Consider the following 25,993-nt stretch of genomic DNA (forward strand, 5'->3'; position numbering starts at 1 on the left):
TTATCATAGGCTACTAAAATTAGGCTATAATGATGCAAAAATCAAATGAAATTGTTAACATGTCTTGCTAACACCGAAATACATTTCTAGAAATGACGACAGTCACTTTGTAGATATTCTGCCAGTTTTAGCAGATCAGTTTTCTTTTAGGTTTACTTATCAATGACTTGGTTTTTCCCGCATATAACCTCTATTAACATTTTCTGATGTCCACATTTGCCTAGTTTTTATAGGGTTTTGGGTTTTAATTTTTATCACCTCTTCTTTTATCAGCACAATATACAACAATATCCTCATCTGAGATTGCAGGAAAATAAGCATAAAAATTCTTTATTTTAATCACCTCCAATCTGTTATCACGGAAACGTAGCTGTGATGTCATAAATCGTGACGTCATATCAGCTATAACATTATAGTCAGAGGGATAGATTCCCTCACTTACCATGTTCTTGCTCTAAACAAGTCAGATACGATGATCTTTCTTTCACCAATATGATATTTATGCACATACCGTATTTTGAGGGTGGCCATATCTCCGAGAAAAATAAAGAAATTCATCCTTTCATACCCAAAAAAGGTGAATATAGGTATTTGAATTCCAAAACAATCAAAAAACAGTTTTCGTAAAATTTGTCACTTACGATGTTTTTGCTCTGACCCAGCGATATTAAAATATACATATTACATACACTATACTAATGTTCAGATGGCATACACTAATACACCCAAACCGCTTTAAATCATTTATTTCAGTGTTTTGAATTGTGACGTCGCCTCTATATGTTTGCGGTACTATACTGTGATGTATCATTTATTTTTAAAAGAAAATACCGTTCAATATAACTAAATCTAGCTGCAGTATAACATTGTGATATATATTCTAAAGAAAATATCGTTCAATATAACTAAATCTAGATGCAATATTGATTTGATGTACGCATACAAACAACCCTCAGGATTCCCTTCTACATATTGTTTAATTCAAGAAAAATATGCAACTATAGATAATCTATAAGTACTATAGAATGATATGCATTTTTTCTAAAAACTGACGTAACAAGAATATACTCCATCTCCTTAAATGTATATAATTTTAGATTTGTTGTTTTTCAAAATTTCTTTGTAATACGAATCGTTTACCTTCATTACGGCTAACTCCTAAGTTAAACAGCTAAGTTAAACAGTAATACAAATTAGATTAGTTAGTTGCATCATTGCAAATTCATTTATAGCGATGGAGCCACGATGGTTCGGTGAGTAGGATGTCCATGGCTGGATCCCGGTGTTGACTGAGAAAATTCCTTGGTTTTTAGCGTGGTTTCCTCTTGTCGGTGGTGCAGGACGTAGTACCGGATTAAGGCTCTTCTGGCTCTAAGGCACATTTTGATAGGTGGCCTGAAAATACAGATATTTTGGGTTCACCGATAAAAGGAAAAAAGTTAAATTTAAGAACAGAAAATTTATTACAAAAAATTATATGGAGTAAATACTAGCCATAAACATGTAGGAAGACAATATATGCCAGTAAAATTAGACGGGTGCCTTTTTCTTAATTTTCTTTCTCGCATCTTTTTACCTACCATTTTGGGTGTTGGTTTTTTTTTTTTAGAGAAAACAAATTTGTCTCTCAATGACAAACCACAACAAAACTTTTGTCGTTTTGAATACGTCGATTTTTTTAAACATGCATTATACAAGAGCTAAATCTGCCTATTGCAGGTCTTTCTTTAGGCCTTAAAAGTTTTCTAAATCATTAATTAGACATTAGTTAACTTATCCAGGCCATAATCAACTCTCGGTGGCATGGGATTTATCCGATATTAAATACATTAGAACAGTTCAGCCATATTTTGATTTAAGCTAAAAATGGAGGAGCGAGACTTAGTTTCGAATAACCAGAGCGATGGTTGAAATTATTGCACACGTTCGCAATAGAGTAATTTAAATGAAATTTTCACATTATTCATGTTACATTATCTATTTTCGAACTATTATAGCAAGAATGGCTAGCTCTTTATCTAAATCTGACATAATGTATCTTTAAATAATGAAAATTCATATAAAAAAAATGAAAAGCAACAACAAATAATTGGCGTACAAATAGCATCTTAAAATTTTTCAGATGAACAAATGTATTTCTTTTTCAAATTCTTTGTTTTATACTTCAACAAACACAAATTTAAAACCTAAACCAAAGATTTGATTTGGACAAGTTTCAAACTTTGTGTTATATAGACTGTTATGATCTTTGAAGAATGACAGATTTCGTTAAAACAATATGGTTGTGTTTAAGCAATACTTGTATTATAATAGATATTCTCTATTATTTTATTTACCTTTATTTACATTACGCTTTGATTTTCATTGGCATCATTTTAGGGACTGTTTGATAAACAAATCAAGATGCAGGTGTCCAAAGTCAGTATTTGTATTAAGCATTATACATTTAATCAAGTTCCATTTATTGACTGGGAAACTGATATTTCTCTGTACGTGTTATTTTCTCATCAGTTGTTTTTGTTGACAAACACTGTATTTGTAAAAACATTGGGGTTTTTTTTTCAAATTACACGCGTTCTACTTTTTACATCCAAGTTAAATAATTACCAGTGAAAAATATTCCACAAAATGTTGTATTATTTTTCCGTCACGTGGTTTGTTAAGAAGATTTTATAAACCACCATGAACGCCAGTAAAAACAAGAATACACAGTTCGTCCTTAAAGTGTCAAAATTAATGTTGTCATTAATGTTTTATTTCCTTGTTCGTCTTAATAAAAAACACATATGTTTTAGATGTAAAACACCAGTCATTCATTCATTCAATTATACTCTTCAAAAAATGTAGGGGATATTCAGAAACAATACAAAACTGCGGAAATGCACTGCTGTTTTATTAGAGGTAACCGGTGTATGTTAATAACAGGCCAATTGCCTACACATGAACATAAACAGTTTATATGGGCGGCTTATCTGACGGCCCCATTTCACACCAATCCTCAGACATTCAGCAATTCGTCGTGGCATGCTCATAATCAACCGTCCAATCACGATTTTGGGGCAATCTGACCCACTCCTCTTGCAGTGCCACAGCCAATTCTTGCAGGGTTGACGTTGACGTCGACGAACACGTCTCCCGATCATGCCCCAGACATGCTCTATAGGGCAAAGGTCGGAACTCATGGCTGGCCAAGACATATGGACAATATGGTGAAGCTGGAGGTATTCATTCACGACACGAGCGCGGTGGGCACGGGCATTGTCATCCTGAAAGACGGAACGTCGACCTGCTCGTTGAGCGAAGGGCAGAACTATGGGTGCACTGATGTGACCCTTCCTTGAACAATATGCAAGTCCGTTCTGCCAGTCATGGTGATTCCTCCCTACACCATAACAGACCCACGTCCGAATCTGTCGTGCTGTCTGACGTTAACGTTAGCATGACGCTCATTTACACGCCACCAAACGCGAGCACGCCTATCGGCTCATCTGAGAACATTACACGCGCCCATCGACGATTACCCCAATTTCTACGCTGCCTACACCATTGACGCCCGTTTGCCATGTGCTGGCGAGTTAATGGAGACACAACACGCGGTCGTCGCGCATGCAAATGAGCTGCATGTCGCCGATTTCTAACCGTTTGGGGTGTAACTCTAATTCCTGTAACTTGGTACAAGTTTACTGAAAGCTGATTGGACGTTTGTCCTCGATTTCGCAGGGCCTGTGTACGAATGTATCGATCTTGGGCTCGTGTAGTTGCTCTAGGACGACCTGAACGAGGTCTATCATCAACATTGTGTGTTTGTTGGTACCGGTTCCAAAGTCTGCTGATCACAGACTGTGACACATTAAACATGTTGGCTACTGCTCGCTGTGTAGAACCCATTTGAAGCATGCTAAAAGCACGTAGAGGTTCGTCATGTTGAAGACGCCCCATTGCAAATTAAACGTAAGACACTAAAGCAAAGATACGCTAAACAGTAAATCTTATGCAAGAACCGATAAGAAAGCAAACATGGATAGGATAAACCAGCACGCGGCAGTTTTCATCAACCCTTCTGGAAGTGTCAAATTTGACCATGATCCCCTCCCACGTGTATGTCGCTATTGCGTGTCGCATGTGCAGCTCGGTGGTTCTGTTGTCAAGTGTCCATAACTATTTATCATATCACAACCTGCATAGGTATTTGCATTTCAATATCTCCTACTTTTTTTGAAGAGTTTGGACTAATATTTAATTTAATGGTGGTTTATTTATTCATTGTGGAGCAGCAGTGGCTCAATAAGTAAGACGTTCCCGTGTAGTCGTTTTGATGTGACGAAAAACCGAGGTCCCATGTTAACATTGACGTGCACGTAAAAGAACCGGACAAAATATTTTCCCCATAGCACACTATAAGCCCAGTCGGAGGAAATGAAATGAAATGAAATGGGGTTTAACGTTCTCCTGTTCTGCTCCCACTGGGCTAATAAAGACGGGCATACGCCATACAGTGTGCTATGAGGGAAATTTTGTCAATGGATCTTTTACGTGCACGCCAATGAAGACAAGGGTCCTCGGTTTTTCGTCCCATCCGAGTGACTAGACTGTCTTTGTTAAGCCCTCCGTTCTGTACCACTGACAAGAGGAACCACGCTGGAAAATCCCGATGCACATTTTCGGCTAATGCAGGGTTCGAACACGCGACTTCCAGGCTACCGAGCCAGAGTCTTACCTACTTAGCCACCGAGGCTGCCCAGTCGGAGGAGAACAGAAGGATGTTTAACTCCACTTTATTTCATTTCATTTTATGCATTGTATTCTTTATTAATTATTTCGTGTACACAAGATAACATGTAGTTTAAGGCATGTATTACAAGTAAATAACTCGATATTTCTTCATATAAAAATAATGCTTAATTCATAGTCCTTAATTGTCTGCGATATCACCTCGGTGGAAGCGGACGTAAAATACAACTAACTCATCATCATAGTCCTTAATTCTTATTTCTTCATTTGTTGTAGTATTACGACATTCGTACACTAAAATTAACATTTGTATCTTAAAATAAGATTTAAGGATTATGAATTAAGAACTAAGAATTAAGAACACTGAATAAAGGGCTGTTTTGTCTTCCATATACCACAGCCTCAAATTTATATTCTTTATAAACTGGGCTGTTTTAGGATCAAAATAGCTTACATGAGAAAAGTTCAATCGCTGGTTCGCTCGTGCACTGCAAGGCAGCAAACATTCGCGTGGTAATAATCATACACTAATTAATTTTGTCAATGAAGCCATGAAAAAATTTCTTCTTTACTCGTTGGACTTTTAAAAATACGTAGTTAAGAACTTGATTAAAATTTTGGCGATTTAATTTCTAATTTAGTTGATTGTAACCAATGACGTATATATTGTAACGGTTCTCGGTTCAGAGTCAACTTATGTACATGTAGGTTTCGTCCTTTTTCTTTTAAACTCACTCTAAATAGATTTCTAAGTCGATTTTTATGCGGAATTCCGGGTGCATCGAAAGTCATTTGGACCACTGCTGCCGAACAGATTTGAAAATGAAAATTAATTTTCTTATTAAGGTGTGTCGTGTGTTATGTTTTGGAGGTGTATAATTTTTATATTTGTCTGTGATAATTATTGGAAACATAATAGGAGTACCATAAAGGTTATTTAACATCTACAATTTGAGTACGGTAATCACTCTCTGCATATTGCGTTTGTAAACCACGAAATTCTCTCTTCTTAGAAAGTTTTATTAACTATAGTCTAGTGCATGTAAATGTTTAAAAAAAAATCGGCGGAAAAGGTAACGGATAAATACACGATAATGTTTTTACACAACAATCCAACTTAGTAATAGTTTAATTGTTCATGAATGATGTTTTTAATGGTAAGTCTTACCATATAAGCCCCAAATATAGCTCGTTTATTAGATTTTTGTTCTGTGCATGAATCAATCTACTAATACCATAAACTTTCTCTCAACACAGTATGTAAACATTAGCAATAACAAAAATGACGTTTTGGTAAAAAAAATTAAACCAGCGCATGGTAAAATTCATTCTTTGAATGTTTCAAAAACCAAAAGGCCATTCGCTGTAAAGGCAGGCATTTAAAAATGAAAAGAAGGTGAATTAAATAAATCGAATCACTGACTACAATACATTTGGAACTTATTATATGCTCTGTTTTTCGAATCAAAGACAACACATTCATATAAGATTATGTTTATAAAGCCACTCATCAAATCCCATCTAACATAAAGTCAAGGTCATAGACGTGCGGGTCAAGTGAATGTTAGGGGCCCAGACCTGGAATGCCAGAAAACAATTTGAAAATTTAACGTCTGGAAACGCGTTTTCCTACTATCCCAGCCCCTGAATACAGCATCTTCAAAGTGGGTGAGAGTGAAAAAACACGGGGTATAGTTGGAGCAGGTTTTTGTTTTGGAATGTAATTGATTTGTGAGGGCTTTGGAACACAATAACTCTGCTTCTAACTGAATTAGAGAGAGAGAGAGAGAGAGAGAGAGAGATGGGGTTTAACGTCCACTAGGCACAAACTAGGTCATTTCGGGACTAACATCTGGTTTTAATTTTATTTCAATCATTCGCTTGCGCATAGGGGTCTTTAGCAGTGGGAGGAAACCGGAGGACCCGGAGAAAACCCACGAGGCTGGACAGGCGACCCTACTTCTTGTCACATACAACCGGGGATTCGAATAATTGAATTAGAATATTCAAACTTGGCATAGATGTTCATTAAGAGAATCCCTTGACTGCGTGCGATGATTAGTATTTACCTTCAAGAGATAAACAATTTGATTGGTTGATGCTTTGGGACACTATAACTTGGAATTATAATTGAGCGATAGTGACAAAATTTAGTCTATAGTTCAATCATGTAGATTTTCTGCTTGGCTTAGTTTGATTGATTGATGCTTTACAAAAAGATATGTGCAATTAATTTTATACGTGTCCTCTATTTACTCCTCCTTGTTCTTTTTTAGGGAGACAAATATCTTCGAATAATTAAAATATGCATGTTTCAAGTAGATTGTTTAATATTTCACTGTATGATCTATTATTTCCATGTTACTGGTCGATTTTAGAGTAGCAGACGGGATCATTGCGACTGCATATATATACTGTTCAAAAAAAGTAGGTCATATTTGATTTTTAAGTGTTATTAAAGTCACCTAATGAAACTGACGAAGAAACAAATGACAAAATGAAATGAAGTTCACATTCATCGATTTATTCCAAATGATCGTTAGACTAAGTAAGGCACAGACTGACCATTATAAGGGTAAAATGATACCCGGGGTCAAACAGCAAAGTTACCACAGCATCACAACCAAGTCAGTAACGGGTAAATCCTCCTCTGTTTGCCAAACAAGCATTGATCCGACGTGGCATACTCCTAATGAGACGTCTATGGTCATTTTGGTCCAGATTGTCCCATTCCTGTTGCAACGCAGCAGCAAGTTCTTGGACATTGGCAGGACGTTGTTGACGTTGACGTAACCTCTGTCCAAGCATGTCCCAGACATGCTCGATGGGGGAGAGGTCGGGACTCAGTGCTGGCCAAGGTAATGTGGTGATGTTCTGTTGTTGGAGGTAACCTGTAACGATCCTGGCCCTGTGACATCTTGCGTTGTCATCCTGGAAGATGAAACGGCGGCCATGACGTCGTGCGAACGGCACAACATGGACTGCCAAGATGTTGTCCCGGTAGTACTGGCCTGTAACACGCCCTGCAACAACATGTAAAGCCGTTCTTCCAGCAACAGTGATGCCTCCCCACACCATAACAGAACCACCCCCAAATCGATCATGTCTGATGACGTTAACGTCTTGGAAGCGCTCGTTTCGACGACGCCACACCCTCCTACGTCTGTCCAAAAAATCAACAGTGAACCTTGACTCATCTAAAAACATCACATTGCTCCAGCGTCGATTATCCCAGTGTTGACGATCCCTACACCAACGACGTCTTGCCTGAATGTGATGATCTCTCAAACAAGGGATCACGCGAGGACGTCGGGCGCGAAGGTGACCCCTATGCAGTCGATTCCGAATCGTCTGGCCACTCACTCTCACACCAGTGTCTGTTTGAAGACGAGCGCTGATCTGATTTGCTGTGATGACACGATTTCTCAAGGCCAATTTACGGATAAATCGATCCTGGGCTTGAGTTGTCGCCCTTTGTCGACCTGAGCGTGGTCTGTCCTGTACAGATTGTGTATCACGGTATCTGGACCATAGCCTGCTTATGACAGACTGAGAAACATTCATCGTCCGCGCCACAACCGCCTGTGTTGTGCCGATCTGTAGCATGCCAAGGGCACGTAACCTTTCATTTTGGGTAAGCCGACGCATATCAAAATTTGTTTTCTGGTCACTAAAACAATTAAACTGATGTTTCCACCCTGGAATTCAATGCCACAATGACTGTAACATTCAAAGTCAGAGTCGTGCAAATCTTGGGTTGGACCCCCATGATGATCCCAAGCATCACCTGCATTCCATGCGGTAGCTATTGGTGCGTTTGGGCGTCACATGTAACAAACATTAAATGTGTATTTACTGCCATACACTGTTGTCAAGAACCACACCAAGCGCCGATGTAAATATGGAATTCATATTTTGTGATTCATTTTCGGCTTTTCTAATTTGTTCTGGCCGTTACGCTTAGCAGGTCTGTCCGTATTCCTACCATCTGAAACTAAAAATTCAAGCGTCCGAAAATTGTGTTAAAGGGGTCAATTTGGAAAAACCGGTAATCTGAAATGATCACACCTTACTTACTATTGACATGTTTACAAATATCAGTTTTTAAAAAGGTTACATATACCTTTTTAGGGAGGGAGGGGGGAGATGGGCTTTGACGTCGACTCGACACAAACTAGGTCATTTCCGGACTAACACATTCAATTTTATTTCAGTAATTCGCTTGCCCGTAGGGGTCCGGTCTTTAGCAATGGGAGAACATAGTGGGAAGACAGGGGCCCACGATAGTGGGTCATTGGGCAAGTCAGTACAAAATGGTTGATGTCGGGATTCAAAATTAAGACTTCCTTTTTCGGTCTAGGCTAGGTCTGTGGCAGCCCTCCCTGTGCCTGATACCCTGAGGGGCATGGACTTTGTGGTTGAGGTCCCAGCTGCTAGGGAGTCAAAGGTGGCATTTTTTCCCAGTAAGCATTTTTCACATCATTTAAAATGGTAAATTTCAAAAAAAGTTTAGAAGGGTACCAACTGAGACCCTTCCTTGGGTGGACTGGGTGCCAGGTGCCACGTCCCCAAATTAATACTCTACATGATGATCCCTGACGCTATCTACTACAAACAGTAGGTATTTAAGAACTATGGTCGGCAACGTGTTTCAATCATTTTGTTGTTTTTTTTTAGTGTCGGAATAAACTACTGTATTTATCTATTTCAATTGACAATTGTTAGTTCAGGTTCCGTCAGTCACGTCTTGAACTCAATCTTAATTTAACGTGGCGTTTATGCGAGGACATCTAGAAAATGTTGGTTTTCGTAGTTGGTATCGTTATCTATCTACTGTGAGAATATATAAATAGGTGGACCATCTTCTTTAATGACACCCGGTTATTATGACCTTTGTAGTCCAAAACCTTAATTATTCGTGTATCTGATTTTCCCTTTTCTGTCAAGCCCACGAATATTCAGTAAATGGTTTTCTTTAGATTGAGGTGTGATTTCTTCAAGGTTTTGGAAGCGTTGTCATAAAACTTTTAAAAAAATGGACATTGTTGTTGGTATTTATGACTACGAAGGGAGATAAGTAGTTATAATATTAATAAAAACAAAGTAAAAACGGTTAGTTTTGTTAGTTTAGTGGTAAACAAAATTTAAGTTACCTTTTTGTGCATTCTTACCAAACCGTGTGATTAGTGCGTGCACAACCACCTAACGAAAACCTTGTACAGACATATATTTTCTTGAAACTCTGAGCATGAGAAACCAAACCCCTGCTGTTTGCAATTTTTAAATTTTTTGTCCGCCAGTATTTCTTACACTATATCTTACGCTATAATTTTTCTACAATTCCAAGCTGGGATATATGCATTTATTACTAATTTCAGAATCAATCCAATTTTGATGCATAATTTGAGGTTATTGTTCCAGTTTGAATATCTACCGGGGTTGTCCATGTTTCATGTTGAGGGTGACCGTCAGAAATGTTTGCTATTTCCAATAATCCCCCATGAAACGATACCGTGGTTTGAGAGCAAATTCATTTCCCACAATATTTATATCTCCATTCCTGATCTCTGTTCTTGATCTCATAAATTTATTAGATGGCATCGATATTCGGTATATTATTGGAATAAATTTAGGAATAGATTTTGTAAACTGGATTCACACTGTTGTTTCACGTAGTATCTTGTCCAGTACACAAATAGGTGATGTGTGAAAACTTTTAATACAGCCGTTAATTTAAGAAGGCAAACGGGAATATTCTAAATACTTGAGATATAGCGAACCTCTGGAATCTTATTCCACTTACCACTGGGCGGATATGTACACGGGTGTTGTCTTATGGGTTAACGTAGCTAACCCTTTGATTTACTTAGATTTGTTTTAATTATCTGTTTTGCATTCGTGTACTGGTTGTCACTTAGTTGGGCCCCTAGTTCGTTAATTGTTTTATGTTAATACATTATATTATTATCAGGGCCCCGTTTCTCGAAATCGTAACTATAGATAAAATCCAAATTTTAGTAGATACTTCATTTTTGATTGGCTAAGCATTAAAATCAATCTTATATTATCCAATCAAATTACTAAAATCTGGATTTTATCTTAGTTAAAATTTCGTGAAACAGGCTCCAGGTTTATTATAAGTCTGCACTTTATTGTTGTAGACATATCAACTCAAGCAAAGAAAATAATTCATGTCTCAACATAAGCCAAATATTCAATGAGAAATATCTATATCAACATCAATAAGAATTTTATTCGGTATTTAATCCAATATGAACATGCAAAGAGTTTGATATCAAAGACGTGGAATTTTATAAGAAATATTCATTTATTAATAAACAAACAATATTGTTGACATGTTCAATACCTAACACCTTTCATACATAAATATTTCTTCAACTCTGGGAGTCAATGAATTCTACCTCCCTGTTCAACTATTTTATTTAGAAAGGAACAACAGAGTCCGTTTAGTAGATTTTTTAGATACCTGTCGTTATTGGTACACACACTACTTTAGTTCTAGATAGGTATATTATGTATATGTAATAAAGCAGTCCAGAGAATAATATAGTGAAAAATGTCAGACATTTCACATTGGCTCTAAAGTCCAATGACCAATCTTTGTACAAGTTTCTCTAGTATTGCCAGTTGAATATTATGAAAGGAGTTATTGCTCTTGTTTATGGTGAGAACAAATTTATTACCGAATTTGAAGAAACATACGGGTACATTAAGCACCATATTATTCAAAGTAACCAAACCTCTTTACTTTGGGTTAAACAATATTTATCACATCTAGTTTAAACAATATCTTATGTTTACAATAGACAATGGTGGACATATGTATAGACAGTGAGTTACAAACATATACATTTCTTGGCGTCTAATCGTAGGGTATTACATTTTCATTTTAGATTATGAAATTTAAGATAAAAAGTATTGCATATTGTAAATAAAATATTAAATGTTAAAGTGTTAAAATCTCTTGCTATCTTTAATGTTTTTTTGCACTATGTTAAATATGTTAAAGTTGGTATCATCTGAAAGGTCGGGGTTGCCATATAAGATTAGGTTAATTGTGACATTTTGTGGTGTTAATTATTTTTGGGGGTGGGATGGCCGAAAGGTTGTACGTGACAAGGAGTAGGGTCGCATGACCAACTTCGTGGGTTTTCTCTGGGTCCTCCGGTTTTTTCCTCCCACTGCTAAAGACCCCTACGCGCAAGCGAATTATTGAAATAAAATTAAACCATATGTTAGTCCCGAAATGACCTAGCTTGTGTCGAGTGGACGTTAAACCCCATCTCTCTCTCTCTCTTTGGGCAGAGAAGGCTGGACATATGAAAAAATAATGGTAATTTTCTTCGTCTGTAAAATTACATCTAGGGCACACCTTTGTTTCACTAATAAAATTTTAGAATAAATGGTTATTTAAATTACTATTTTATTTCTTAATTGGCAATGGATAATATTTTCTTTCCTATTTCCAGTATTATAATATAATAGTGGCACAGAGTAAAAATACATAGAGTGGCGACTCGCATTACGGCCCATAGTCACACAGCGACGCGCAATGCATCTTGGGAATTGTCTGTAATAAACACTCACTGACAGTTCGCTCAACGACGTTACGATATCTATATCGATGAACTAAATCTCTTTAATTTCGTAGTTTTATACTATTTTCGGTAACAAAACTACCGAGAATTATCACATACAAATCATTCGTTAGTTGTGTGTGTTTTTCAGGAATTTATAAAACATGATTCATATTTTTAAATTTTCTTTTTTTTTCTTGCATTTCCTAGACCTATTAAGTTCTTTTATACAATGATGTATTCTCATGCGAGCAAATAGACACAGCAGAAATCTACGAACTTTAGCACAACCAGTTGAACAAACAATATTGTCGGTAACACTTTTCATAAATATTTCAATAAGTTGTTTACATACATTTTCGGATTTATTAATACTGTCAAAAGAATCTCTAAATATTGATTCTAATTTCATTGTAACAGCATAAATTAAATGACTTAGTTTAACAAGACCTTTCTTATTCTCTTTATCATATTGCTTTTCTTCAATAAAAGAATAAATGTCACCATGAGCTTCTCTTTCAGAGGCAGTCCATAACTTCAAACAGGTGTCACAATTAAACTTATACGCTCTATGAACAAGATATCCAGATATGTAAGCAACAATATTTTCTTCTGGCAGCTCTAAAAGAGGATCTATCAATATCCAGTTCAACTATGGACACATCAGAAAGTACAGTAGCTTGAGCAGAGGTGTTTTCTGGGCACTTGGGTTTTTCTGTTTCAATAACAGCTGTGGTTGACTTGAACTAAAATACACAAATAAAAAAAACATAAGTAGCTTTTGAAGTTTTGCGACAAAATTATTGGTTTTGGAATTTGGAATGAGAATGTGTATCAAAGGTCCACAGACAAATTATTCAATTTCATAAATGACACCATCTTCGCACAATATATCTTTATAATGAATTAATAAACGTTTCAAATCAAGGACTGGAAATAGTCGAACACCTATTAAGAAATTCAACCAGCGGCTGCCAGGCAGGATACGCCCACATTTTCGAGAGATGGATAGAAAACAAGCTAAAACGAAAGTGATTTTTCCTACAATCAAGGGCCATAATTCAGGAAATTACAATTCGATATGCGCAAATATCGAAAGGAACCGAGATCTTTGGGTTATAAACTTACAATTCAAGTTTCAAAAAAATCGGATAAAAATTGTGACTTCTATAGGGTCCACAACCTTGATATACCATATTTTTACGCAATTTGAGAACGAGGGGCGACCATTTTTTCTGTCAGTTTTAGGCCGATTTTCACGATATTCAAACTCAGCCGTCCTTAGGGTGTAACGGTGATATAATAATAGGTTTTTTTAAATCGGATAAAAATTATGACCTCTATAGGGTCCACAAGCTAAAAACGCGATTTTTTTGTACAATCAGGGGCCATAATTCAGGAAGTTACGGTCCGATATGCGCGAACATCGAAAAGAACCGAGATCTTACATTTCAAGTTTCAACAAAATCGGATAGAAATTGTGACCTCTATAGGGTCCACAATCTTGATATACCATATTTTTACGCAATTTGAGAACGGAGGGCGGCCATTTTGTCTGTCAGTTTTGGGCCGATTTTCACGACATTCGAACTCAGTCGTCCTTAGGGTGTAACGGTGATATAATAATACGTTTTTTTTAAATCGGATAAAAATTATGACTTCTATAGGGTCCACAAGCTAAAAACGCAATTTTTCGTACAATCAGGGGCCATAATTCAGGAAGTTACGTTCCGATATGCGCGAATATCGAAAGGAACCGAGATCTTTGGGTTATAAACTTACATTTCAAGTTTCATCAAAATAGGATTAAAATTGTGACCTTGATATACCATATTTTTACGCTATTTGAGAACGAACGTCGGCCATTTTGTCTGTCAGTTTTGGGCCGATTGTCACGAAATTCGAACTTAGCCGTCCTTAGGGTGTAATGGTGATATAATAATACGTTTTTTTAAAACGGATAAAAATTATGATCTCTATAGGGTCCACAAGCTAAAAACGCGATTTTTCGTACAATCCAGGGGCCATAATTCAGGAAGTTACAGTCCGATATGCGCGAATATCGAAAGGAACCAAGATCTTTGGGTTATAAACTTATATTTCAAGTTTCAACAAAATCAGATAAAAATTGTGCCCTCTATAGGGTCTACAACCTTGATATACCATGTTTTTACGCTATTTGAGAACGAAGGGCGGCCATTTTGTCTGTCAATTTTGGGCTGAATTTCACGAAATTCGAACTCAGCCGTCCTTAGGGTGTAACGGTGATATAATAATACGATTTTTTTAAATCGGATAAAAATTATGACCTCTATAGGGTCCACAAGCTAAAAACGCGATTTTCCGTACAATCAGGGGCCATAATTCAGGAAGTTACGGTCCGATATGCGCGAATATCGAAAGGAACTGAGATCTTTGGGTTATAAACTTACATTTCAAGTTTCAACAAAATTGGATAAAAATTGTGACCTCTATAGGGTCCACAACCTTGATATACCATATTTTTACGCTATTTGAGAACGAACGGCGGCCATTTTGTCTGTCAATTTTAGGCCGATTTTCACGAAATTCGAACTCAGTCGTCCTTAGGGTGCAACGGTGATATAATAATACGGTTTTTTAAATCGGATAAAAGTTATGACCTCTATAGGGTCCACAAGCTAAAAACTCAATTTTTCGTACAACCAGGGGCCATAATTCAGGAAGTTACGGTCCGATATGCGCGAATATCGAAAGGAACCGAGATCTTTGGGTTATAAACTTACATTTCAAGATTCAACAAAATCGGATAAAAATTGTGACCTCTATAGGGTCCATAAGCCAAAAACGTGATTTTTCGTACAAACAGGGGCCATAATCCATGAAGTTTCGATCCGATACATGCCAATATCGAAAGCAGCCGAGATTTTTTAGAGATACACCTATATTTCAAGCTTCGTTAAAATAGGATTAGAATTGTGACCTGTAGAGTGTCCACAAACAAATTGTGGACGGACTGACGGACAGACAGACAGACGGACGGACGTCCGGACGGACAGGGGCGACGGCATAATACGTCCACATGAAAATGTGGGCGTATAAATATTGTTATAACAGTAATTTTTAATATGGATATTTTAGTTATATAATACACAAAAATTTCAATTTACAAAATCAAAATAACTTTTAACTTACCTTGCAAAGTTTGCTCAATTTAATAAAAAAAAGTGTCTTTAGTCAAATTCACAATTGGTGTTGCCACCAATAATCATCAGATGTTCAACTAGTGACTGCCTGTAGGCTTGATTGAATTGGTAGGAGCCTGGATTGTCTCTATATCCTCCTTTTCCTCGTATTGATCCAAAAAAGTGCTCAAGACAGTCTTGATTGATTCTTCTAGTCATAAGGAAATTGATATGGGATCTGATAGAAGCATCATTCCATAAAAGTAATAAAGAATTTACATTCATGCGCCAACCCTCAATACATGGAAGAATGGATTCTCTTGAACAACTTAGTTTTGACAACCATTCCTTCATATCTTCTAAAAATGGCCATGAGCTGTTCCATCTCTTAATGCACATTTCAAAGGTCTGGTTGACGACAAACTGCTACTATTAAAACAATCAAAGACACGATCAAATCTGCTGATAAACTTAGCTTCAGAGGGTAAAATACCAAAGTCGGCAAGAGATGACATGGCTGCAGCAACCGAATGACTTAGAACCTGAAATAATAAAATTAAAAATATATATATATGGTAACAGTAACTCTTAATATCAAAAATGATAATTGACTGATAATAACTTACTAGAAGAGGATCTTTGACTACCCATGATATAAATTGTAATAATAATGAAGAATTTAAATTAAAAAGTAATAAATGATGGTCTTCTAATCAGTGGAATATTGTAGCTTGCTTACTCACTTTCGATATTCAACTACAATAATTTTCAATGTGAACTCCTAAACATACACTTAAGGACATTGGTTTATATGTGTATAGCAAACACCTTACCCACAGAGCCAAAGCTCTCCTTTAATTGTATACACATACATTCAAACAACCAAAAGACAGAAAGAACTAGTTATCTTTCTCTTTCTGTCAATTCAATAAAATCAAACATAACAGTAAAAATTTATGTAACACTAAAAACAATATATATAAACAGATAAAGTATAAACAACATGAACATCACATACCAGTAACAGAAAATTTAACAATTAAAACTATTTAATAGTTTTGTCAAAAAGAAAATCATAAAGTATAAACATGAACATCATATACCAGTAACAGACAATTTAACAATTAAAATTATTTAATGGTTTTGTCAAAAAGAAAATCATAAAGTATAAACAACATGAACATCATATACCAGTAACAGAAAATTAAACAATTAAAACTATTTAATAGTTTTGTCAAAAAGAAAATCATAAAGACAGGTTGTAGGCAAATATGTAAAGAAAAACACTAGTTATGTTAAAAGTATATGTAGGGCTGCAGCAAATCATCTCAATGAATCGTGATACTTAGGGTAGGGTGATATATAGGGTTTAGGCTTTTAAATTATTACTCTTTGTTTTACATATTGCTCATAACCTGTACAATGTGTAAAAATGATATTGTCCACGAAATTTACCTGAGCTGCGAGAGGAACACTCATAGTTGAAAATATAGGTAGTGAAAGATGTTTTTCCGTCAACCTGGGTACCATCCGTATCTGACGAGAGGAATCATACTTATACAATTCTTCTAGATGGTTCCATTCATATTAATAGCATCATAATGAATTGTTCGTACATTTTTTAAAAGGGGGGAGAGTCATAAAAAGTGTAAACTTTAAAGTTATCAATCATAAAAAAGAGGACTTCTGTGCTCACGTTTAAGGTCTTTAAGTCTGATCGATTGTTCGGTCCCTGATCACAAACAAATACAAACGGAATAAGTCCAATATTGATAAGAATTTTTGATGCTTTGATTATTTTGTCGGATAGTTCTTTTGCTTTCATTGTTCCGGAAGTTAAAAAATACCCAAGTGGTTGCTTCCATTTCGCAGTGACACTTCTGATCATGAATACACTGGCATGGTTTATAAACTGTTGATTTATGTCAGTGGTACAACTCTTAACTAAACCTGCAATATGATCACCTGCTTTATTGTATGTCAAAGTTTCCTTAAGGGCTATTTCATCATAAGACAAAACAACTAGTTTTTCCTTGGGAGACATGGTAGTACTCATTTCTTCTAAGGGTTTGATAACAGCTTGATGAAAACCTTCCTCAATATTAAATGAACCCACCAGTTCATTCAGAGTTCTTATGGCTGGAAGCCTGAAAATTTTCTTAAGAAATTTATATCCTTTAGTACTAATTCACTTCATCTGTAAAGCAAATGACTTGATTTCATCAGACCATCTGATTCCTCTTTTCTTCTTTTTGGCAACTTCTATTTGTTGTTTGACAAAATTATAAGCAGGCGGCGATAAATATTTTCTCAGTGTATCTAATAAAATAATTTTTGACATAGTTCTTCTTTCTGTACATCTTTTTTCTCAAACTGTGATTTTCAGCTTTTAATTTATGAATAGTTGCGTTTAGTACATCTTTATCCTGTATGGATATATCTGTCATTGTTCCAGATTCTGTTGGCATATCCTGTTCTAAAAAATATTAAAAAATGAAAATGTGAATGAAATATAACAAAAATAACATTTACGGGGAGTGTTCTTGGAATGATACTTGGCTATCATTCAGATTTGGCTAATATATATTAGGTAGAAACAATTGTAAACAAATCTATTCCCTTGCGTGTTTGTATCATTTGTTTGTGGTAAAAGGGGAGAGAGCGAGAGAGACATTGGGTGTAACATCCACTCGACACAAACCAGGTAATTTCGGGTATAACATGGTTTAATTTTATTCCAATAATTCACTTGGGCGTAGGGGTCTTTAGCAGTGGGAGGAAACCGGAGGACCCGGAGAAAACCTGTGAAATTGATACACAAATGATAGAATTTGGCAAAACTTACAATTAGTCCGAAACAGACCTAATGGTTAATGCTTGCACGTTGTGTCAGAAGGTCTGTCTTAGAGCCCAGTGCCACAAAGAGTTTTTTTCTTTCCTCACTTGTACGTTACAAGGAATAGGGTCGCCTGTCCAGCCTCGTCCAAGTCGTGGGTTTTCTTTGGGTCCTCGATCTTCCTCTCCTCTGACTGGTAAAAAAGATTGACACAAGTGAATTATTGAACCATATGCTAGTCTCAAAAGTAGGCAACATATAGTTTGAATCGAGTGGATGTTAAACCAAAATTCTCTCCACATCTCTCCCTACATTATGAGTAGCTTACACTTACTCTGTGTAATAGGCCTAGGCGTAACTCTTAACTCGTTTAGACTAGAGTCTAGAGCTAGGCTAAATTGAATGGAATGCAATATTTCTTCAATAGGCCTAGTTTGCTTTTACTAAATATATACCCATACAAAATAAAATGTTTCATAAAATCTATTAATATTGCTGCTATGTTTATGTATTTTTACTCTGTGATAATACATAAACAAGAGAATGGAGCACTCTCGTCATAGATCCCTACATAATAATTTGCTTGCTAACCTCTCTTTTTCTTTAGGAAAAATAGGCGTAACTCTTAACTCGTTTAGACTAGAGTCTAGAGCTAGGCTAAATTGAATGGAATGCAATATTTCTTCAATAGGCCTAGTTTGCTTTTACTAAATATATACCCATACAAAATAAAATGTTTCATAAAATCTATTAATATTGCTGCTATGTTTATGTATTTTTACTCTGTGATAATACATAAACAAGAGAATGGAGCACTCTCGTCATAGATCCCTACATAATAATTTGCTTGCTAACCTCTCTTTTTCTTTAGGAAAAATAGGCGTAACTCTTAACTCGTTTAGACTAGAGTCTAGAGCTAGGCTAAATTGAATGGAATGCAATATTTCTTCAATAGGCCTAGTTTGCTTTTACTAAATATATACCCATACAAAATAAAATGTTTCATAAAATCTATTAATATTGCTGCTATGTTTATGTATTTTTACTCTGTGATAATACATAAACAAAAGAATGGAGCACTCTCGTCATAGATCCCTACATAATAATTTGCTTGCTAACCTCTCTTTTTCTTTAGGAAAACTGAAGAATTTTAATCCCTCAGCAGTGCCCGAATAATTAAAACAAACGTAGGATCTACACTGGGTACCGTACCCACCACTAGGGTGTGTACTTTTCCTTCTGTTTGACTGCGATACATCTGTTTCGGACGCCATGTTTAGTGACATTACAGACAAACCCCAAGATGCATTGTGTGACCTACTTTTTATGCAAATGAAGAAGTCGCCACTCTGTGTATTTTTACTCTGTGATAGTGGTCTAAGTAAAGGGTAAACACGTGAAAAGCCCGATTTAAATGGGCTTAACGTTTGTGAGGTTTTAATGTTTTCCGGTAAGTTGTTCCAAATGTTAATTGTGCAGGGAAAGAAACTATTAGAATACGATTTGGTTTTACAAAATGGTGGATCGAGATTCTGATTTTTATTACGAAGATTATAAGTTGGTACTAAAGATTCAAATTTTTTAAAGATTTCAGTCAGATAAGTTGGGCCTTTGTATAGATTGTGTTTAGATGAATTTCTTCTAAGGCCAGTTATTATTCTACCTGCTTCAGTTTGAACACTTCCCAATAGATCAAATCCTTCTTTGAACGGTTATCCCATACAATATCAGCATATTCTAAAATCGGGCGAATAAAAGCAAGATAAATTTTATTAAGTGAAATTCTATTAATTTTATATTTCAGTATGCGCAAAATATTTAGTCGACCACAAGCTTTTTGGTATATAGTTGAAATGTGTTTTGACCATAATCCATTAAACTGAAATGTTAATCCCAAATGACAATGAGTGTTTACGTTTTCAACTTTTGTATTTCCGAAAACAACGTCTGGATGGATTGTATTTTTCCTAGTAAAAGTAATATTTTTAGTTTTATTGAGGATAAAAGTTACACACCAATGTTTAGCCCACGATGAGACAATATTCAGGTCTTTAGTTATAGAGTTCGCGCTACTTAGAGGAGCATTATGAATAATTGTAAAAAGTGACGTATCATCGGCAAATAGTCGTATGTTGTTAGTAATATTATCGGAGTTATCATTTAAGTAAATTAAAAATAAAAAAAAGGACCCAGTACACTTCCTTGGGGGACTTCAGAATTAGTATGCAAATAATTTGATTTAAAACCTTCTAATACTATGCACTGTTGTCTATTACTTAAAAAGTGTTCAATCCATTTACATATTTTTTTTTATTAATTCCATAATGTTTCAATTTAGTCAATAAACCTTCATGCCAAACTTTATCAAACGCTTTTGATACATCACAAAATATAAATCGAATTTGCTTTCTTTTATCAAGATTACTTATTATAACATCATAGATTTCTAAAAGTTGATTTATGGTAGAATCGTTTGGTTGAAAACCAGACTGATACTTATATAATAGGTTATTTTCTTTTATAAAATTATAAAGATTTTTTAATTAGATTTTCTCTGATATTTTACATAATGAGCATGTTAATGAAATTGGTCTATAGTTGTCCGGGTAATGCGGATCACCCTTTCCTTCATACGCTGCAATGATATGTGAAGTCTACCAAAAATCAGGTAATAATGGGGGTTCTAATGAAAGATTAAAAAAATTGGTGAGAGGGCTGGTGATTGAGGGAGTTAACTTTTTCAGTACAGCTGAAGGCGTTGAACAGTTGAGAATTAGTAACTTGTCTTTTACTTCTTGTTCACTTATAATAAATGTCTGTAATTCGTTGTTACTGCGAGAGGCAAAGTTTGGAAGGTCGGGTTCATCATTTAATTTTGAAATCGAGGCAAGTGGGTGTGTGTATACACAGTTTTCATATAATAATGGCGAGATGGCTACCTTTTCATTGTCAAAATTTTGCTATTTTCCACCATTTATTTTTATTATTTATTTCTTTTTCTAATTTGTCTTTAAAATTTTTTTTAGCTTGCCTGATTAATGTTACTACTTCATTTCGTATTTTTCTAAATAATAGCCAATGATTAGGATTATTAGGGGGGGGGTTTTGGCGCGTTTGTGTGCTCTAATTCGTTTTCGAATTTGTATAAGTATGGCGTTATTCATAAATGGCTTATCATTTGGTCTTATAGTTACTACCTTTGTTGGGATATAATGTATTAATGCTTTATTTAAAACAGCTAAAAAAAACTTGCATAGACTTTATTGATATCATCATTATTAAAGACATGGTTTGTCCAATCGACGGTTAATAATTCGTTATTTAAACCTTCATAATCTGCAAGTTTATAATTTCTAATAGTCCTTTTGTATTTTAATTGTTTGCATGTTTTTAGTTTTAAAGATAATATTATTGGTGAATGTGTACAGCATAGGAGCATTAACATTAATAACTGATATAAATGATTTCTTACTAGTAATAAAAAGATCAATACATGACACGGGTACCGTTGTGAAATTAGTCGGTTCATTTATCAGATTTTCAAGATTTAATCTTTGTAATAGTTTTTTTTAAAATTTAACACAATTACTTGAATTACTTAAAATGTTGATATTAAAATCACCTGTTAGGATAAGAAAGGAACCACTGTCTAATGCATTAGATCATAAAATATATTCCAAACGGCAACCCTTGTATTTGGCGGTCTGTAAATTACCCCGAGTAAGAATTTGGTATGATCATTAAATAGCCACATGCCTGTTTCTATCAAATCTAACGGGACTTTTATAACCGGGCAGTAAAATCGATGAATCTTTAATAGTGTTGTCTAGATGAGATTCAGTAAGACATATTATATCATGGTTAGAGAATTCAGCTTCAATTATATCTAATTTTGGCAATAGGCTACAGACATTATTGTGAACAATGGAAATGTTACCTAAACTTAATGTATTTAACGTTCCAGGGTTTTGTTCTATGCAACCGACAATTAGCAAAATTTTAATTATAAGCAAGAGATGAAAGTGTGCTATTCAAGTAATACTTAAGTTTTATTACAAATATTTTCAATAACAGAGTTCTTTTCATTGTTGAGAACGATATTTCAGTGTAATTTATTTGATTCTAGTATTGAATAAGATATTCAATATACATATAATAGATTGAATTAATAACTACAATATCATCTTTGTATTAGAAGAATGGAATAACGTTGTTTAACTTAATAATTTAAGCTAGTGAACATTCATCAGGATATAGCATTATTACATATCATTTCGTTCATGGCTTTGTAAATTTCCATGTCATTTTGGCAAATCGAATGATATTTTTTATTGGTAATAATCAAGTTAGAACCATGGGTAAAATGTAAACAGTAAACAACCAGCATTTTTTATTTAATATACATTTTGGAATAACATAGCGCACATAACGTGTTGGTGTTAAGTATTTACATATATGTTTATTTATAATTAACCTTATTTATCATTTTCATTCGGTTTGGGATTGGGTGTAGAAGTAAATAAACTTAGGTCTAACAAGGACTGTTGTCGTAACAAGGGGCTTGATTGAACTGAATCATGTAAATTAACCGGTTGAGCTGTGGATACAGATGTAGTTGGTTTCGCTTTTAGTTGGTTTAACAATGTCAGGTGATCATCTAGATTTCTGACATATATTCGGCCGTCATATGTCCAGCATTTTTTTTTATTTTATTTAGTTTGAAGAGTTCGCGTGTCTTTTAATACAGCTGTGATTTTCTATGTGGTAATCTTTATTACGAGATCCAACTCTATGCGTACGACCTCTTTGGTTAATTGTTAAACGGTCATCTCGATCGTTTAAAACATGGTTATTTACAACTGGCGGTAGTTTTTTCTTTGATGTCCATCGCAGTTATATCTCATAACAACCTGTCATGATGTCATCATAGGTTGATATATTTGTTCATATCAACCGCTGATGACGTCATGACAGGTTGATATTTCATATCAACCGCTAATGACGTCATCTCAGGTCGATATATTCGGCTCATATCAACCGCTGATGACATAGATGATCGAAATAAAACAAAAAACACAGAAATAATTTTGTATTCTTTTGACAATTAAAAATTGTTATGGTACAGTTTGTAACATTCCGGGCCGAAATAGACGGCGTACTTATCGATATACATGTATTTAGATCGGTTATCCATGTCTAAGACATGTCAGAATTTTCTTTTCGTCCACATTGCGATTATTTCTCCACACACTACAAGACTTGAAAGTATTTATCGCCCAAGAGTTCCTTTGTAAAGTATTTTTGGGTACAGTTCACTTAAAACAGTCGCTCAAATCTTTCTCTGAGCATACAAAAAACCTTCAATCATGGTTTACTGTCAGAATTCTTGGAAAAGAATGCCTTTTGGTCCAAATTTTCTGCAGGCTTTGGATAGATCCTCGTCGATATTTGCATTCACATCTATTCCATCGTCAATATGTTGGCTAAAAAGGATTGATTATTCGTCTGACTTCGTATTACTATCCATTTTGTTTTTGCTTTCAATTCAATAGTCCAAAATGGCGATGTATAAACAAAAACATGCACGTAATTACACGTGATTACTTCGGTAATTTTCGCTATTTGGCGGAAACTATCGAGCAATTATCCAACCATTGTTGCCTTTTAATGGAAGAGACCATTAAATTTAAGGGTGAAATGGCGTTGTACATGTCGGATATAAACCTACTCTCCCTCGGATTGATATGGTAGAGAACGCTTGGGTAGGTTAATATCCTATACATAACGACCCGTCATCTTTTAGAACATTATCAAGAAAATCGTTTATACTGTCGGAATCATTTGGATTTGAATTTGAAGTCATCTCCCTTCTTGATCGTTTTGGTTGTCTTGATTTCGGCATTAGTATTTTATATGGGACTTATGCACCTGTCTAGCCTTGTAAAAATAAGCTGAGTGAACTCGGGTGAACTGTTTTCCCAGATATTATACAGACAATTTTATAAGTCTCTAACTCAATATCATCCAAAGTCTTACACGTTGAAAACACGAATTATTTGTCAATTCAAATCAACATTGATGTTGTAATCTTACCTCGAAAAGGTAGGCTTCTGATATCCAATATTTAAGACAAAATAAACATTTTACCATTGGTACACGAATCGTGTACCATAGTGCGTTTCAGTGTCATTTGTAGCAAGTGACCAGAAAGAACGAAATGAAATGAAATGAAATGGGGTTTAACGTCCTACTGTTCTGCTCCGAACTGGGCTAATGAAGACGGGCATAAGCCATACAGTGTGCCATGAGGGAAATTTTGCCCGGGCAGCGGCACTACGGCCTACTCTTATATCGAATTCCAACTTTCAAGGGATCTTTTACGTGCACGCCAATGTGTACACGGGACCTCGGTTTTTCGTACCACCCGAACGACTAGACAGCTGTCCTTGTCAGGCCATCCGTCCTGCATCTGCATCACTGACAAGGGGGAACCACGCCGGAAAATCTGGATGACCTTTCCCAGTCAATGCAGGGATCGAACACCCGACCTCCAGGCTAGCGAGCCAGCGTCTTACCCACTTAGCCACGTGATCCCCCAGAAAGAACGAGGCTAGACATATTCAACAACTTAAGTCAAACGGTGACGCCATATCTTACCTGAAGAGGCTAGACATATTCAACAACTCAAGTCAAACAGTGACGCCATATCTTACCTGGAGAGCATGCGCATTAGACTGGAATAACCAGAAGCTAGAAATTGGCATTCGGTTGAGACTTATGCCGTATTTCGCTGGACATCATTGATTTGAAATTAAGAGTCAAAACGCAAACAATTGAAGGTAAATCAGTTTATATACAATCAGATTACATTATTATATGCGTTGCGACCTATTTGGGTCAATTTCTAGGTCCCAAATATTAGCGATTAAGCTCCTTTAAGTTCGCGTGGAGTTTAATATGAATTTTAAAATACAATGGTTAAACATATTCCAAATATAATTTTCGCACAGAGATCTTTGCTACAGTTGATCCATAACAAAGATTTGAAGAAAATCGTCTGTGTAGCGGATATCGCTCTCTACTTCAGACAGATCTGTGACTTAAAAATTATATTTGGAAAATGTTTAACAGTTTTATCACATAATTTAACTCAACTAATTATCGAAAATAATTGACGCATTTATTGAACACCTTGAAAACCACATAAAAATAAGCTCGAATCGTACAGATTTCTTTGCGGGATTTAAGGGCCAAAACTAAATGTACGTTGAAAGTGTTATTATACATCATAGAAAATACAAATGTCGTTATAAAAAACATAATGCCGTTAATGTGAAAGTCAAATTACAAATGTTTTTTGGAAAAAAATCCACATCGTGAGTTCTTGGTGTCAATGGTCAACAGTCAAAAGTCATCGGGTTACAAGTAAAATTGTTAAACTTTTTGCTCCCAAGCAGGAAAGATAACTCTTGATGACATTGAGAAAGTAAAGCAGATGTAGTAGGGTGCAATTTATTAATGTTTAGTTGTATATTTGTAAATATAACATGTTGTGTCCAGTGTGTGTGTGTTGTATTGTAATTGTGTAGTTTATTGAGTTGTTTTAATGAGTTTACCTGGCTTGCACTTCCTTGTTAAAATGACACTTCTATCTTGACATGACA

The 25,993-nt window shown here is 35.4% G+C and overlaps 1 protein-coding gene across 5 annotated transcripts in view; it reads left to right on the forward strand.

The window, feature by feature from the left end:
• Window positions 1–25,993, forward strand: part of LOC126817145 (uncharacterized) — a 134,486-nt gene that overhangs the window by 934 nt on the left and 107,559 nt on the right. The gene's annotated exons all lie outside the window — the stretch shown is intronic.

The sequence above is a fragment of the Patella vulgata genome, chromosome 4 (assembly GCF_932274485.2).
Source record: "Patella vulgata chromosome 4, xgPatVulg1.2, whole genome shotgun sequence".
In the NCBI taxonomy this organism is placed as follows: domain Eukaryota; kingdom Metazoa; phylum Mollusca; class Gastropoda; family Patellidae; genus Patella; species Patella vulgata.